We start from the raw sequence: 6,198 nt of genomic DNA on the forward strand, positions 1-6,198 counted from the left end.
GACTTCATAGTGTTTGTGAAGCAACATCATTTGAAAACAAATGAATTTTGGATTGTTCTCAAAACAAAATGGATTTGTTTGATATCTAGGGAGCATCTGGGGTATCCCATGACGTCACACACGGTAGCCCGGCTGCAGAGCAGAGGGCCCCTGATGGGGAGGTAGGGGGCGCCACTGCACACGACGCCTCTGTGAGACCAAAGGAGCCCCGACCCAATGGTACATCAAAGCAACATGCAAAATAAAACACAGACTAAAGGTGGGTTCACACGTGCGTATATACTCAAGCCGAATGAGGTCCGTATGGAAGTCTTAGTCTCTACCAGGCGCAACAGGTCGCTGGAAAAATAATACAAATTAGGCAAATACAGACAGATAATTATTATTAGGAAATTTATTTGCAAATTCATGCCCGAGGGCTAATTGCAAGTGCATTGTATAAGCATAGAAGATTTATACAAATGACACTGTGATGAACAGTTATAAACAATATTCTACTCTAATACTAGCGTTAGCTATTTCTAAACAGGTTGGGTTTGACTTCTTTTTGGAAGCAGAGGGAGACGAAAAGCCCCACCTTTTCTTCAATTTGTGAGTTCTGCGATTTCAAGAGAAAAATGGCTTTCTGTTCTTCTGTGTGTGTGGGGAAGTTGGGATATGACTTTGTAGCTTCTCTAAACAGAGTGATTCTTTCGGTTTGGTTGAATGAACATTTGGAAATAAATTGTGATAATATGTCAGACAAGTAAGCTGGGTCACAAATTACACCCCTCGGCCAGCTAACTCTTTTGGCATGTTTTTCATCTATATTTTGTCCAATTTCTACTATTTTGTCCAATTTGTACTATTTTTACCTGCAAGCCTGGTAGAAGCTAAGACTTCCATATGGACCTCATACAGACTTGAATATATACGCACGTGTGAACCCTCCCTTTACACACATTTCCCAGACACACACACGCACTTACATACACGCATCCGCCAAAGCTCTGGTATCTGTGCTCTCATAGAAAGAGTATGGAATATCAAGCTTGTATTTGATATCATACTTAGTCCATGTTCGTCCTTTCTACTGTAGACTTGAACAGGAGCAATGTACATTTCCATTTTTCTCTTTATCAGATATATTCGCTGATGTATTCAATTAACAATTTTGCATCCTGTGTCTACAGCCGCCCTTGTTCCCAGAGACCATCATCGCCCAAACGGTAAGTCTAACTGTCCATCATCCAATGCTTACGTCACATTTCCAAACCGGCGCCGGGCCAGGTTGTTTGTGGAAACGAAAAACAGAAATGTATGCGTAAAAATATATACAATGCCCACGGCTATTTTCTTTACGTCTCGTGTAGTTTGGTGTCTTTTTAGTTTTATATCATACTTTTTGTTCCCAAAAGCTGCCCGGCTGGGCCCCGGTTTGGAAATAAGCCTAAACAGCACACTCTCCAGTGATATTTGAGATAGTGAGGGTTCCCCTGGCTGCCTGTACAATCTTTTTCTTTTTTTTTGCAAAAAAAAGTACAGGAAATTGGTCTTCAAACAGAAATGAAAATCCTTTGTCTAACATTACAGTTATGTAGATTTCTGTTTAATACATCATTGACAACCTTCCAGCCTGGCGTTAGTCAAGCTATGCTTATGAGAATGACGTGGCCCAAAAATCTCGATGACTCCGTTATGACGTGATAAAAATTGTCATCCATTTATATGGACTTGCAATAAGGCACATCCTCAAAGGTTCATACTTTTCTCAAAATCTCGATGACGCCATTATATTATAATGCAATGAAAATTCGCATCCATTTATAAGGGAAATCCTAAAAAAAAAGTTTCATACTTTTCTACGATGGTATTTTCAGACCACCCCAAAAGTCCTCGGCCACACCTCCGTACTATGCTAATGATGTGCTGGTGTCCATGCCGTTTCCATAGCGACGCTGACGCCAGTGCAGGCCCAGGACCCACATTTCCGCGCGCCGACCCCCATCCCTCCCGCCCACCAGCCAATCAGCAACCAGCACCACCAGCCAATCACCAACCAGCACCACCAGCCAATCAGCAACCAGTATCGCCGTCACTCCAGGGACGACGACAAACACCAGGCCTCCGGCCAAAAGCCGCAGCACACAGAAAAGAGTAAAAAGTAGACCGAGTTTTAACTGTTATCAGTACAATTAACTTTTGTGCAGTATAGTCATTTTCAAAACCGAAAATATACAGATTTTTGTGCCTCAAACTAAACCAAACCATTGTTATTTTTAAAAGTTTCTTGGGGACATACTTGAAGAAAGGTGTACTCTTTTCCCTTACTTTCAGACAAGCCTCCCTTTACCATACGTTCCCGGTGTAATAATGAATGGAATAAAAAAAAAACATGCTTTGAGCTAAGACTCGATATCTTATTGAATGTTACATAAGGTCACACTGACTCGATTTTATGAATTTTACGTCCACTCGACACTCCAATATTAATGCGACCATACGCAAATAAAAACGCCATGAGATGAAAATACATGTGTGCCTAACTCCTTTGAAGAAAGGGATCGGGAATGTTGTAGAAAGAAGTAAACACACACTGTATGGTACAATATTGTAGGGCTGGTGACTCACCGTGAGGTGTATGCGGTGCCATAAGGCATTATCGGTTCCTATAAACGAGTAAACCATTGAGTGAGCGAAGCGAACCAGGTGGTTAATGAGGTGGGTATAGCAGCCGACCATGTCTTGTGATACTGTATACAAGTATGGAAAGCGGCCCATTGTCATACAGCCAAACTATAGTATGACAAACTGACAAATGAGTGAGACAACTCTTGTTTTAGGATCAAAATCTAAATCTTTTAATGTTACACACAGCATTTGTCAAATCACAGGTTGAGTGAAACGTACAGGCTCACTTCGAGCATATCAATATCTCTTCAAGGAAAGTGATAAAAAATAGAATACAATCAAAATCTCCTGAATAAATTCTCTAAATGAGCGCATTATTGAACCCACCCCCCTCTACACATGGTTCAGCCCTCAGAAAAAAGTGGTCAAATCACGTTTTTTATAGCACGATTGAGCCTCTCATTGATTAACGTCATCTGGCAATATGATGATATCATAGAATCAGGCTGTGCGAACCAACCAAAAGCCTCTATTGCCATTGATTATACAGACATCTTATACATGCACAGTGAAGAAGAAAGCTGTGCACTCATTTCTGCATATTATACTTAAACTGTAGGTAACACTTGAACACATATATTACTTTCAAATCTATAGTATACACAACCAACAATGCTAAGTTACCAATTATTTACTTACAAGAAAAGAAAAGTATTTGTCATTTTGAAGTCGCCTGTTTAATCCCATCTTATGATTTGTCGTCTGAATCTGACTTGGTCAACCAGTACACCCCTTGGTGTATACCCCAGCTTGATTATTGTTGCTGTATTGTTGCTATCCATCGTACCAAACATATATTCCTTACGTAGACTTGAAACCGTGCATTAGATCCTCAAGCTGCGGTTCTGAGCAGTCACCAGTACCTCATCAAATTGCAAACTGCACACAATAAGCTATTTTGCTCGTATGTCATGACATTGCTGTGTCTTTCTAAGAAGAAACATTGTTAACACAGCAGCTGATCGATCATGAAAGCTAAGTGATGTATGTATACATGAACAAGTCTCTGCTGCACTTTGCAGTAACTTTACATTCCCATCTCCGATAATGTTCAAGCACACTGTGGAGTAGCACATTCTTCCTCTTCTTCTGGCGACGTTTATGTAATGAAGGAGTGATGGCTCTTACATCAACAGAGTTTTGGGTCCAGTACCGGTGAGCACGGTCATCTTCATTTGGTTGGATATTCATCATCTGCTACCCCTTTATCTCGAAGAAATTCCTTTTCATGTCTTAGTCTGTTATCTACGTCAGCTATCACTCCATGGACCACGTAAGCACCGGTAACCCACTTTCACATTTTCAGATTTTGCTAGGTAACTTGTGGCAGTTGTGTTTACCACAAAGCTGCTGTTGGGTCATGGTCTTTTGAATGCACTGGCACTTCCTGCTAACGTGTCAGGTTCCCGTTATAGTGGATAGCGGAAGCAGATTCAGGTCTCCCATTCAGCTTTAGTGTTTTTTTCTATCAAATACTTTGGGGAGCAATGGTCACTGGGTATTAGATAAACACAATGACTGAAGTACACTGCAAAGCTATAACGTTACAGTAATACAACGTCAGTGGCAGAATCATGGCTCATAGCTCCAGTGTTAGACCAAATGGCGTTTATACCGGTTGACCAATTCAGAATCAGGCAACGAAATTTTCCTTTTTTTTTTTACTTAAACATATTTTTGTCATGTATCTTATTCAAATGCTTGTATGTACAATGTAAAGATACAATGTCATCGAAACTTGTTCTCAGGGTTGGCAATGTTATGTGCATGTGTGTGTGTGTGTGTGTGTGTGCGTGCGTGCGTGCGTGCGTGTGTGTATTTGTGTATGTGTAACCCAATAACCCAGAATGTAGAGTTAGCTTTTAGACTACATAGACTTTTAAGTGGTAAATTTGAAATTGAACTCAATTCACCTTCCTGCTAAGTTAGTCTTTTGGGCACAAAATGTGACAGTGATTTGGCATTGACAGAAAGCTTCAAGTTACTGTGGTGAGTCTTTAATTTTAAAGAAGCTCAACCCTTGATTTGAAAACTATGTCTGACCCAGCCCTAACTCAACTTTTAATCAGGGGTTCACCCTCTTCATCAAAGGAAACAAATACCAATATTATGCAACTTACACAGTCATACATACTCCAGACCAAACGTTTCCAAATTGATTGAACATATTCCTTAAAAATCTTGTATGTATATATATATACACTTGTTGGATCCGTCACCCCACTGCTGTACTTTATTTTATTTGATCTCACATGGTTTTGTCCTTTGTTTATTTTATTTTATTTTATTTTCAAATGTCCTAGTGGTAATGTTAATATTAGCTCGGCTAGAGTGCATTCACCACTATGTCATGTCTGATATGTAAATCAATAAAATAAGGGGAAAAAAGAAGAGTTCAAAGATGTCACGCTTCCGTGGAGTATCATATATTCCTAGCTTGTCGTTTGTTTTTGTTACGTTTCTTCTTCTTCTTTTTCATAAAAATAAGGTCAATGACCTGTACAAAACGACCGTTACCATGGTTACTGGCCGTCACCATGGGTATTTGTCAGCACCAAATGTGTCATTTGATCACTTTCTGTCACTCTACGAAGAAATTGTCCATGACTAGCATATTGATAATATATAATGGCAAAGACATAGACCAAATGCCCATAGGCTGCGATGTTTTGCAAATAAATCATTCTCATTCTGAAAAATAATACTTCAATTGAATTAGTAGTCTCCTCCTGGACTGTCTGTCATTTCTGATAAACAACTATAAACATAGTTCTGTAAACCTAAACTCTACCTAGAGTCTGACTTTAACAGTGAAATCACCTTCGCACTCTCTTCCTGTCACTCAATTGTCTTCAAATATGTACGAACACACATCACCACAAACATCCAGACACACCGAAAGCAAGACTTCGTACTTAAAGGCAATTGTGCTACAATTGTACGAGTTTATGCCTTTCCAAAAAAAACATTTCCAAAACTTTGCAAGCAAGTTCATAATTCATGTCTAATAGTATCAACTCAAACACGTCACACACTTCCATCTTTTAGACTTTGTCTTATTAATTGTGCAAGTGAGATCCTCCTCTTCATAACTTTCATGATCTCCTCTACCCAAAATTCGTTTTTCGTAAGTATGATGACACAGTCGTTTTGCAGAAGTTTGTCATAGTAATCCTCGTTAGTTATGCAATGCCACCATGTTTTGCAAAGTCTACGTTTGCCAATGTTCACTCTTGTCTGAATTTCTCACGTCGGGAGTATAAAAATCGACCTGCTGTTTGTGGACAAAATGCATCTTTCTGCATCTGCAACAAAGTTTTCATGTCAGAAAACGACACTGCATGATTATCTAATATATATTGCACCCTGACATATTATTGCATGTATACTGCGATATTGGTCTGTAGTTTCTATTCATGAAAAGGTTTTGACTTGGATGTGACCTCTGGCTGTGGAAACAATCAGGACCTTCCTGACTGCCAGTCTAATATCCATTGCCGTCGGCAATCTACAGCCCTACGAAAAGGG

General features: G+C 39.7%; 1 long non-coding RNA gene across 1 annotated transcript; it reads left to right on the forward strand.

Moving 5' to 3' along the window:
* Positions 1 to 88: 88 nt before the first annotated feature.
* Positions 89 to 2,583, forward strand: LOC118428112. Its single transcript, XR_004832605.1, has 3 exons — positions 89 to 219; positions 1,173 to 1,208; positions 1,933 to 2,583. It is a non-coding gene; the product is annotated as an uncharacterized LOC118428112 (long non-coding RNA).
* The last annotated feature ends 3,615 nt before the right edge of the window (positions 2,584 to 6,198 follow it).

This window comes from Branchiostoma floridae, chromosome 12 (genome assembly GCF_000003815.2).
Source record: "Branchiostoma floridae strain S238N-H82 chromosome 12, Bfl_VNyyK, whole genome shotgun sequence".
NCBI lineage: Eukaryota > Metazoa > Chordata > Leptocardii > Amphioxiformes > Branchiostomatidae > Branchiostoma > Branchiostoma floridae.